Below are 12,500 nucleotides of genomic sequence, written 5' to 3'. Positions count from 1 at the left end.
TACATGGGTGACATCACGAAATGATGTCAGATCACTTGTGGTCAGGATATATATATATATATGTACCTATGTAATATAATATAATGTATATATATATATATATATATATATATATATATATATATATATATATATATATGTAAGCGATGAATATCGGTGTCCTCGATGTGATATTTTTTTGATAAAGAGGTAGACTGAGACAGAGACAGAGTCCGACAGACATTTTGCAAACGTAAGTAGATATATATATATATATATATATATATATATATATATATATCCGACAAAATTTTATTGTTATCAAGATTAAAATAGATCACGAGGTTATCCTAAGGTAAGAAATAGACAATTTTTTCTCTTTCTTTTCTTTTTTCTTTTTCTCTTTCTTTTCTTTTATATCTTTTCCGAGTTACATCCTTACGACACTTGACTATCCTTTCTCCTTTTATTTTTCTTTTTCTTTTTCTTTTTCTTTTTTTTTTCTTTTCTTTTTTATTACACCGCATTTTCATTTTAGAAATAAGAAGTTTGATTGAAGGGAAAGAGAAAGAGAGAGAGAGAGAGAGAGAGAGAGATAGAAAGATATGGGATAATATTGTATCTACAAGCTGCGGATTTATGAATTGATTCTAACTATAAATGGGATTGAAACAATGACATGGATAAAAAAAATGATAGAGAAAAAGAAAGAGAAAAAGGAGTAAGGAGAGAAAGTATGTTTTTCTTTTTTCTTGTTTCTTTCTTTTACATATATATTTTTTTTCAAATTTGACTCGACGACTTTGCTAGGGTGATCGAGAAGAAAAAAAAAATATGGATAGTATATTTTGTAGTCCTATAAATCCTTGTTATTTTCTCTCTCTCTCTCTCTCTCTCTCTCTCTCTCTCTCACTCTCTATCTATCTCTTTATCTCTATCTCTGTATCTCTTGGATATTACATAATGTTATTAGATACATAAGTATAATACTTCTGTGAAAGTTTCAAATCTCGTCAAAGTTCCAAACCCTCGAAGATACGCGTAGAACGTATTTACGTTGGTATGTATATATGTATGTATGTATGTATGTATTTATGTATGTATGTATGTATGTTTAACCGATACAAGTTGGCTACGATATGCGCCTTCGTCGTTGTCCCTAATCGTCCGGATAATGGAATCTCCCCCTATAGAATTCCGTTTCTCCGAAATAGCTCTACGCGTTAATGCACTCGATAACCAGTTTCAAGAAGCCGAACTACATTGCGTTTATTATTATACGATGTAGTTACAACGGACTAAAGGAAAAGTATTCCAAGATCTTCTGGTGGTTTCAATCGAAAAGGGAATAATTGTGTCTGTGCTTGTACATGTACGTGTATAGTTATATGTGTGTATATGTATATATATATATATATATATATCTGTACAGTTGACTGTAAATGTGGGTGAATCTGTTCGAGAATTGACTCTCTCTCTATCTCTCTCTCTATCTCTCTCTCTCTCTCTCTCTCTCTCTCTCTCTGACTCTTTCTCGCCTTTTCTCTTTATTTCTCTGTCTCTTTATCTTTCATCCCCTTTAACCTTTCTTACTTACGTTTTTTATTTCCCTTTGCTCGGTCTTTCTCAGCCGATCGATTGTTTTTAGAATATTAAAAAGTACTACCTTTGATGATATAAATTCTCTCGCCGATAGAAATCTGAGAAAATATTCGTATTATTTGAAAATACACTATGAAGATTAATACGATATATATATATATATATATATATATATATACACATAAAGTATTATACATTTACATACATATTATAGTTACAAACTATTATGCGTCTATCATAGATATGTGGGTTGCGTAATTACGTATGTTCTATCCATTTAATTATCCATCTACCTATTTATCTATCTGTATATATGTATATATATGCATATACAGTTATATACGTAAGGTAAGTAAGTAAGTACTTGGCACAGAGAAACCTTGTCGAGTCCTTTATTCACTGCTTTTATCAGGATACGGCAAAAAGCATGAATCGGATACGCGTATCTCATCGTGTTTTGTGGCTATACTTTTTTTAAACGACTAAAATAAGCGACTCATCGGAGAAGAATCAAAAGAAAGCACTTGCTTTTTCTCTTTCTCTTTCTCTTTCTCTTCTCTCTATCTTTCTCTCTCTCTCTCTCTCTCTCTCAATCTCTCTCTCCATTTCTGCTTTTTCTTTACGAAACTTCTATGTATACGCATATCATACATATATATATATATATGTGTGTGTGTGTGTGTGTGTGTGTGTGTGTTATACATTGAACTTGATTAATGATAGTGAGATACTACGATGGTTGTTTCACGAAAAAAAAGAAATTACATAGAACGTACTCATAGCTCTGATAATGATAAGAAATTAGAAATGTTTTTCGTCACCTACGTTTTAACCTGCATATACATGATGTATTATTTAAATGCAATTATCAATGATAAATCGTAAATATACAAATATAATATTATAGATTTCGTAATTATTTTCGAAATGGAACAAATTCGATTGTTTCTTTCGTTCTTTTTTTTCCTTCTTTCTTTTCTTTTCTTTTTCCTTTTTTTTTTTTCTTTGGCGGGAGGAGGGGGTAAAGATTTTTAAACGAAACACGTGACACACTACAGACGGAGAGAAACGATAATTGCGAAAGGTTTGTTTATTTGGATAAAAAAAAAAAAAGAAAAAAAAAAGAAAAAAAGTTTTCCGATGTATACTCATATATTTTGCTATTCTTTTTTTTGCATTCTTTTTTTTTTTTTTATCTATCTCGTATAGAGATTTTTAACATTTTAACATAGATTCACTTAACACACACACACACACACATATATATATATATATATATATATATGTAGGAATATTTTCTCTTTCATGTTGCATTACGATTTGCAACAATTGGAATTTATTCGGTAAAGGAGAGAGACAACATTTAATTAATGAACGTTTATCCTTCTGATGCTTTGGATTCACTGACCTCGCTGATGAGTTAGTGCTTTGCTGCTTTGACGAAGGAAAATTAAGCGAACGGCATGTTAGATATATCTTTACCTCTGAAAGCTAAACGAATGTCATTGGATGAATGTTGGAAAATAAAATAAAAAAAGGAAATAGGAAGATAGAGAATGGAATGAAAGAGAGAGAGAGAGAGAGAGAGAGAGAATAAGGAAGCAAAATTTGCATCAAAAAATGCATACTACAAGCTTATACATTCGTACTACTGTTCGTGTATATATATATATATATATATATATATATATATATATATATATATATATATATAATATAAGCCAAAATGTGATCAAAAGTTTCTAAATGGAGGATCAAAAGTTCCTAAGTTCGGGGACCCCAAACATTCTCCTAAGTAATTTTTAGTAAAAATTAATTTCCTCTCCCCCCCCCCTCTCTCTCTCTCTCTCACTCTCTTTCTCTTTCTCAAAAACTTTGATTATACTGATTCTATAGTTTCTTTTTTTTCTTTTAAATCAGTAAAAAATTACAAATAAAAAATTATAGATTGTAAAAATTTGCTCGGACTTTTAACAAAGAAAAATGTATGGCCTAAGAAAAATTTATCTAATTTATTTGTATTATACTTTCTATTGTTTCACTCTTTGTTCTCATCTTATGATACAATCCAATTTTAACATTTGTTACTATTTCTCTCCTTTGTCTCTCTCTCTCTCTCTCTCTCTCTCTCTCTCTCTCTCCTCTATCTCTATCTCTATCTCTATCTATCTCTATCTGTCTCAATTGCAACTTCAAAGATTAGAGGAAGAGAGAGAAACGTAGTTTACTTTAGGATGCATACGGTGTATAAAGCTTATACCCTCACACATACACACACAAATATATATATATATATATATACATTGAAATAACAATCCTTCCTTTGATCCATGATTATTGAACATTCCTATCGATATCAATGGACGGAACCTTTCCAATTGGTTGATATATTACTAATGCTATCAAAATCTATTATCATTCTATTATATCACTTAACATTTAAGTTTTACCTTCCTCTATTAACCACCCCTGAAACTCAAAAGATAGATTGGGTTACGTTCACTCGGGTCTTCTATGTAACATGCGGTATTACTAAGTAGTAAGGAATGGCTTGAGGATAGAGGAGACCAAACTAGACGAATATGAGTATGGGTTCTGAACTTTAACTTCAACGGGGGAGATAGAAGGGATAGGAAAAACCTTCTCGCCATTACCGTTAAGGCGAATACGTAACAACCCTGCCTACGTTTATTTCATAAACCCTTATAAGTAAGTACACGTCGTCGTATCAAATTCAAACAATTAATAGGATTAAGATCGTTAATTATTTTCAAAGGATCCTTTTCGTAAATACACACACACACACACATAGATATATAAATTCATATAAAATATAAAGTCATATTTTAAACCTTTACTCTATTTCACTGGCAAAATGTTCCATCTATCTATCTATCTATCTATCTATCTATCTATCTATCTATCTATCTACCTTATCTCTAGTGTGTTAAAAGTTTTCAAAAAGTAGAGGGGAACGGAGGGGTCTCGGTCGAAAACTTCGTGATCAATTTCAGCCGTATCTGGATTGCTTTTTCCCCCCCAATGCTTTTTGAATATCTACAAACCGATAGTAACCAGACGTCGTTAAAAGTGTATAAGGAACTTCCAAGAGTAGTCTAACATGAAACGACGGTAAAGAGGGTGGTGATGGTGGTGGTACGTACCATCAGGGAGTTTATTATTACCGTAAAAATCGTCGACGAGTAAATAATACGAACAGATTTCGTTCCGCAAAAACCAATTAAATATATAGATAACATCTAGTCGTGAAGATATTTTCATTTGAACTTTCTAATGGAAATTTGCCTTTGGGGAATTATTTCTTTTTCTTTCTCTTTTCTTTTTTTTTTTCTTCTAATTATTTCCTCATCATTGGTTACGTCGTCGGTCCATTCTTTTCTTCCTTCCTTCCTTCCTTCCTTCCTTCTTTTTTTTCTTTCTTTCTTTTTTTTTCGAGAAAAAAATAAAAGAAATAAAAAGTTGAAGTAGAAGAAAAGAGTTGAACAATTAAAAATTTATATGTAAGAAAATAAATAAAGGGAGAGAGAGAGAGAGAGAGAGAGAGAAAGAGAGAGAGAAAGAGAGAGAGAGAGAGGTAATGCATATAGTGATTTTTTTCTTTTCTTTTCTCTTTGTTTTTATTATTTCCTTTTTTTTTTTTCATTTTACTTTGCTCCCTTACTTTTTTCTCTACCCTTTCTATTTCTCAACGTATAATAAATCATTCAATCTCCGACACATCGTATATGTACAATTAATATAATTTAGTCAAGAATTTTCAATACTCAATTCTCATTTATCATTTTTTTTCTTTCTCTTATTTTCTCATTTTCTTTGGTTTCTTGTCAAAAATATATAAAACAGTTTTCCGTTTTCATTTGGACTGCTTTACAACATTTTGAATGATTTAACATTGAAACCAATTTAGTTTAAGACCAACATCAGATCAAGAGTAATGTATCCATGTATGTATGTATGTATATATGTATGTATATATGTATGGTTAGTACGTATGTATATATTTAAAGTTTATATAAGCGAAGTCATTGGGGAGGGAAAAAGTAATAAAACAAGCTTGCCATTTTTAAGTCTCAAGTTATGTGATCTATGTACTCTACTATTTGATAAAAGTTAAATTAACGCGTCTACGAATGTATCTTATCAGATACGTATATAAATATATATATATATATATATATATATATATATATATATATATACACATACTTATACGTTTTATCAAGCTATAAACTCTTGCTCGTATTTCGGCCGAAAATGTTGAAAATTTACTTCGTCCTAGTTTTAACGCGAGAGGTAAGATAACATCGTGAGTCACTCGACTTATGTACGAAAAGAAGGTAAATGAGTGGGTGAGTGAGTGAGTGAGAGAGAGAGAGAGCAAGAAAGAGAGAGAGAGAGAGAGAGAGAGAGAAGTACTTTGGCGGTTAGGTGTTCACATTTCTTATTTTCTATATCTATTATAAATGTATCTATACGTACACATACCTATTTAAGTACGGGCCACGCTAAATGAACAGTTTATGTATATGATGCACTTAAATATATTTCTAAGAGTGAAATATTACTCATGAAAATCCTAATTTTTCTAATTTTCCTCTCGTCCCCATATATATATATATTTGGACTGAATGTATGGAACGATTGAATTCTATTGAATATTATTTCAATGGAAAAAAAAAAAAAAAAAAAAAAGAAAAAGAAAAAGTTTAAATACAATCTATTATGGATCTATTTATTAATTGATAGAATATTTTGTCTTATTACATTAACGGTAACGTTTGGAAGTTTTTCATTGAAAATTATTCCAATGGAAAAATTTTTCAATAAGATCTATTAAGGATACAATGGGAATTGTTAAAAAATTCATAGGAACATTTTAATTCTGAACTCTTATCTTTCCTTTTCCTCTTCTTCTTCTTCTTCCTTTATTGTTTTTTCTTTTTTAATTTCCACTAAATTTAACAATCGAATTTATAAAAGGAAGAGAGAGAAAAAGAGAGAGAGAGAGAGAAAGAGAGAGAGAGAGAGAGAGAGATTGAAAAAAGCTTATTCCTATAATTTTCCTGACTTCTATGATTCTCACTGTTTTCTCTTTTTTCGTTTCTTTTTCCTTTTAACTCTTTATTTATTCTTTTCTTTTTTCTATTTTTTCTTCTCCTGTCTTTTTTTTTTTGTTTTGTCCTGGCTCGATGATCAGTCGCTCGTGAAATCAAAATTTGTTGGATTCGTTTCCTTTTCCTATCTTCTTCTTTCTCTCTCTCTCTCTCTCTCTCTCTCTCTCTCTCTCTCTCTCCCTCTCTCTTTTCCTCTCTCAACTCGATTTCATTTCGTACGAATATTACACATAACGTAAGTATTCGCATGGGTAAAATTTCCTTTCTTTTTGCTCATCATTTTTACACACATATATATATATATATATATATATACACACACAGACACACATACATACATACATATACACACACACACACACACACACTCCTTTTTCTTTCTTTATATTCAACACTAGTATGATTTGCACTTTATTATAACGAGAAATATATGTGTATACTCGACCCTCTTTATTCCTTTCGAGGCGCAAAAAAGACAAAAAAAAGAGAGAGAGAAAGAAAGAAAGAAAGAAAGAAAGAAAGAAAGAAAGAAAAAATTCGCGATATCGCATTGTATATATTTCATACGTTGTTCCACATCATAAACGAGAACAGAGGCATTTTTCTTTTTTTTTTTTCTTTTTTTTATTTTTTGTTCTTTCCCTTCAGTTTTGTTTTTACACCTCCTTCCCTTGTCGGCATTTCGTTCTAACGTATTATGGCTATCGCCAAAGGAAATTCTAACCATTTGCAAATGCTTTCCCTTTTGTAGTTTCGATGATGAAACTTGTTAAAATTTTTTAACAAATAAACGAACAAACGAATAGTCGAATGCAAAGCGACACGTACGATGAAAATTGAACGCAGTTCGTGGAGGAGAGAGGAGAAGAAAAATAAAAAAAAAAAAAAAAAAAAAAAAAAAAAGAAAAAAAGAAGAAATAAGAAAGAAAGAGAAATTTACGAAATGTACGATTTTTAAGATCGTCTAATATTTTTCATTCTTTTCCTTTTCCTTTTTGCTTCAAAAATTTGTACGTTCAATAAAAATCTATCATTGCGCTTGCATCAAGTTTCACGGTAAAGATTTTCTCTTTTCGCGCGCATGATTATCCTTCATGTTTGCTTTCTTTTTCTTTCCTTTTCTTTTCTTTTTTTTTTTTCTTTTTTTTTTTTTTTCTATTTTCTTTAATTAAACGTAAGAATTATTTTCTTTCAAAAAGTACACCACGCTTGTACGTACGCATCTCACACTTTCTTTGTGATTTTAAATTAAAGATAAATAATTGGATGTATAAATGAAAATCAAAGAAATAAAATAAATCTAATCGCCATTATTATTAGAATAATTAATGGTATAAAATTGAAATAGAAAAGTAAGCCCGAGGAATATCATCGAGATAATCACATGTGTTTCACGGAATAGCAATGCTCGAGTTTTCCATGGCTGAGAGAGAAATAGAAAGAAAGAAAAAGAGAAAGAGAGAGAGAGAGAGAGAGAGAGAGAGAGAGAGAGAGAGAGAGAGAGAGAGAGAATAACCGAGTTGCAGAAAGTTGCCTCGATAAGATAGAAATGGATGGGTGATACATGAAAATTGGATTCTTTTAGATGCAGAATGGTACACTCGATCGCCTCCCTACTTGAAAAAGAGAAACTGTTTTTCGAAAGTTAAACACGAATGTGAATTGCTCCTTAAAAAAAAAAAAAAAAGGAAGAAAAGAAAAGAAAGAAAAAAAAAAAAGAAGAAAAATCGAATTATCGTACTATATCTCTTTTCTATCTTTTCCCTTTAACATCTCGTTCTTAAAGTAATTTATATGTTTTATGAAAAAAAAAAGAAAAAGAAAAAAGAAAAAAAAAAGAAAAAAAAATAATAAATAAAATAAAAAGAAAAGAAAAATGTCTATATTTAATGTTTATGAGTATATACCTTTGAATAAAATATTTTTTATCTTTCTAGATTGTACAAAGAGCGCGCTCGTCTTTGATACTTAAAAACATTTAACATTTATTTTTCCCTTTTCCTCGGTTTTTTTTTCTTTTTTTTCTTTTTTCTTTTTTCCCTGTCTTTTTTTCTCCCTTTCTCTTTCTTTTTTTTTCCCCCTCAGCTTTACCTCTTGCACATTACGTTATTACGTTATTCATTTTATACGCTCGTTAATTATTTAGAAAACGAAAAAACCGCGTTTGTTCGTTCGCTTTCTACGTTTCTTTCTAAAAGAAAAAAAAAAAAAAAAGAAAGACATGGAGATAGAGAGAGAGAGAAAGAGAGAAAAAGAGAGAGAGAGAGAGAGAAATATAACGAAGAAGAAAAAAAGACAGAAAACAAAAAAAGAAGGGAAGAAAAGAAAAAATCTCAGAAAGTACACCTCCCCCTTCATTTTTGTTTCGTCGATTCATTTCTTCTTCCTTTTTCTTTTTTTTTTTTCTTTTTTTTTAACTCGTAGCAACAGAGCTTGCCTATAAAAGAGAGAGAGAGAGAGAGAGAGAGAGAGAGAGAGAGAGAGAAAGTTGCAGGCTTCGTTAAATAACTGCTGCTCGTGAAAGGATTAAAGGGTCGTGTTATCGGCGTACAGGGGGTTGTACTAGTTTTTCGTTTTTACGAAACTCATATTCTTTCTTTTCGTTCAAAGTCCTCGAGAGAGAGAGAGAGAGAGAGAGAGAGAGAGAGAGAGAGAGAGAGACAAAGAAAGAGATGAGAGTAGTTTACCTTTAGAGACCGTAAATCGCTCAGCCCACCTTTCCACTTTCTAGCCCTATGATAATATCAAACTCGTTTTAATTCGTGAGTAAAATAAAAAGAAGAAGAAAAGTAAGAAAAAATAAAAGAAGGGGAAAAAAAAAAATAAATGAAAAAAAAAAAAAAAAGAAAAAATTAAAAAGAAATAAGAACGAACAACAACGCGAGTCGTATACTTTTCAGAAATTTTTCGTCGATGTTCCTTTCGAAGGATTCTTTTCTTTTTCTCTTTTTTTTTTTTTAATTTCTTGATGGAAAAATTTGCAAGAAAATGAATGTCGTCGTCGTCGTCGTTGTCATCGTCGTCGTTGTCATCGTCGTCGTTGTCATCGTCGTCGTTGTCATCGTCGTCGTCGTCATCATTGTCGTCATTATTTTTGTCATCATTTTCATCGTCGTTGTCGTCGTTGTCGTTGTTGTTGTTATTGTCGTCGTTTCAACAAAAATGCCGACGAAGTAGCTTTTTCCTATCGCAATCGTTAAAACTTTTTCATATCGGCGAGCAGACGTAAAGTGAATTTAACGAAAACTCGTATCACCTTTATTGTAGTCAAACTTGTTGCACTTCTTTCTTCTTTTTACGTGAGTGAGGCGGTTGGTTGGAGAATGGAAGTGAGGTGAGTTGGTTGGAGGGAGATAGGGTTTGAAAAGAAAAAAAAAGAAAAAAAAAAATATCATTCCAGCTGTCGTCATAGCAGAGAAACTAAACGTCGTATTAAAAAAATTTTACATTTGTTCTTCCTTACGAATTAATTTCTTTTTTCTTTTCTTTTTTATCCTTCTCTCCCTCTCTCTCTCTCTCTCTCTCTCTCTCTCTCAGTCTTCGTCATAGTACGCAAGTAATTAGTAATTTTATTTAGGAAATATTTTTTGCATCAAGCTAAAGTCATAAAAATATATAAAAATAAATCTTATATTTTTCTTTAAAGAAAATCTCTAATTAGAAATTTTTCTTTTTTTTTTTTTTTTTTATATTTGCCTCAACAATCTCCTACATTATCGTGTAAAAATATTATATATCTTTCGTGTTAGACCGATCGTCATGCAAACAAATACAAAAATATTTATAATTTAATTTTCTCTTAAATTCTAATTAAGAAATTCCTCCTAATTCCCTTTCTAATCGATAAACAAATAATATTTTATATTTTTATACTTTATATTTAATTAATGACAGCTCAATTTAATGTTATGTCAATTTTATATATATATATATATATATATTTCTTTTTTCTTATTTCTGAATTTGTAATTTTAAAATTCGTACTCTTTTCCGATTTTCTCTCTTTCTATCTTTCTTTTTTTCTCCCTCTTTTCTTTTCTTTCTTTTTTTTTTTTTTTTGTTTTTTTAATCAAGTAATATCAACAAGTTTATCGTGAAATATTGATACTTCTCTACATAATCTTTTTCCCGGTCTTTCTTCCCGACTTTCTTGATATCCCATTGGAATAGGAAGATTGGAAAAGGTGGGATACTTGAGGTCAGTTCTTAATTGGAAAATTGAGAGCTTTGAAAGTTGTGTCATAAGTATCGCAAAATACTTGGCACTCGCTAATTGGTTCGAGAGTGATCTCGTTAGCCCGTTCTATTTCTTTCTCTTTCTATTTCTTAACATCGTATAGTTGTACCGAGTACGTAGTTGTCGTCGGCGTCATTAGCGTCATCGTCGTCGTCATCGTCGGGATTTATCATTTTTCGCGCTCGATAAAATTTATATAAAGCCATTTCGAGAATGGAGTCTCGGTAGGACATTTGACGCGACTGAGTCTATTGATTTTTATCTACTACTTCTATTAAATTGTCTCTCCCTCACCCTCTCTCTCACCCTCTCTCTCTCTCTCTCTCTCTCTCTCTCTCTTTCTTTTTTTATCTCTCTTTATCTTCATCTCTTTCTATCCCTTTCCATCTCTATTTTTCTTTCTTTGAAAAGTCGAGTTCTATCGTGCCAATTATTGAGAAACGCCTGCGGATATTGAAGCTAAGTAAATAATTCTTTAATAATTGCATTTCAATCCATACACACTATATATATATATATATATATATATATATATATATATATATTTATTACGAATATGTATGTAAACAAATATTAAAAGAAATTTTATTAAACAGAGAAATGCGTGTAGAATATTCGTACGTATCGATAATTAATAAAATAAAATTATATCACGCGTTGATTGAAAAAGAAAAAAGAGAGAGGGGGAGAGAGAGAGAAAGAGTGAAAAAAGAGAGAGAGAAATTAAAAAATAAAAAAAAAAAAAAAAGAAAGATGAACGAAATAATAAAAATATATAATTAAAATATTTAAATAAATAAATTTACATAAATAAAAATCATTGCGAATAGCTACGTACACGTACATACGTACGTACGCATTTATTTATAACCATTTGTAGATGATATATATATATCATCTACAAATATATATATATGTATATGGCATTAGGATAAAATTGGATGAAATTGAAAAAGAAAAAGAAATTCATTAAAATATAAAATAATAATTAATTAGATGAATAAAAAGAAGAACTTAGTCGAAATAAAATAGTTATAAAATTAGATCAAGTCAAGTATATACACACGCATAAATATATATATATATATATATACACATGATTGCAAAACACATTTATATTACGTTTACATACATATAGTAAAATGCATGGTTATAAAAGGTACGTAAAAAAGAGCAATCGTGTTGCTCGTTCATTTATTTATTCATTCATTCATTCATTCGTTCGTTCGTTCGTGAGTTCGTGAGTTCGTGAGTTCTTCGTTCATGATGCAATCTTATCAACTGGAAGAACTCTCTGAGAATTCGTATACGTTTATAACAAACGTTTGCGTTTCTAACTAGTTCGCGTTCTCTCCCAACGATCTTTTCGAAAGCACAAGAGTTAAATGGTTCAAGAGTCAAATGGTTCAAGAGTCAAATTCGTCCGAGCGTGCACATAAGAAATAATCGAGAACGAAACTAAAAATACATTTATATGTGTAAATGTATATGTACGTGTGTGTGTGTGTGCGTGTGTGTGTGTGTGTGTATGTATTTCTCAAGATTTA

The 12,500-nt window shown here is 30.5% G+C and overlaps 1 protein-coding gene across 10 annotated transcripts in view; it reads right to left on the bottom strand.

Annotated features, from left to right (window-relative positions):
• Window positions 1-12,500, bottom strand: part of LOC124424304 (cell wall protein DAN4-like) — a 134,726-nt gene that overhangs the window by 66,271 nt on the left and 55,955 nt on the right. The window lies entirely within an intron of this gene.

The sequence above is a fragment of the Vespa crabro genome, chromosome 5 (genome assembly GCF_910589235.1).
Source record: "Vespa crabro chromosome 5, iyVesCrab1.2, whole genome shotgun sequence".
In the NCBI taxonomy this organism is placed as follows: Eukaryota; Metazoa; Arthropoda; class Insecta; order Hymenoptera; family Vespidae; genus Vespa; species Vespa crabro.
This window is presented reverse-complemented; position numbering and strand designations above follow the sequence as displayed.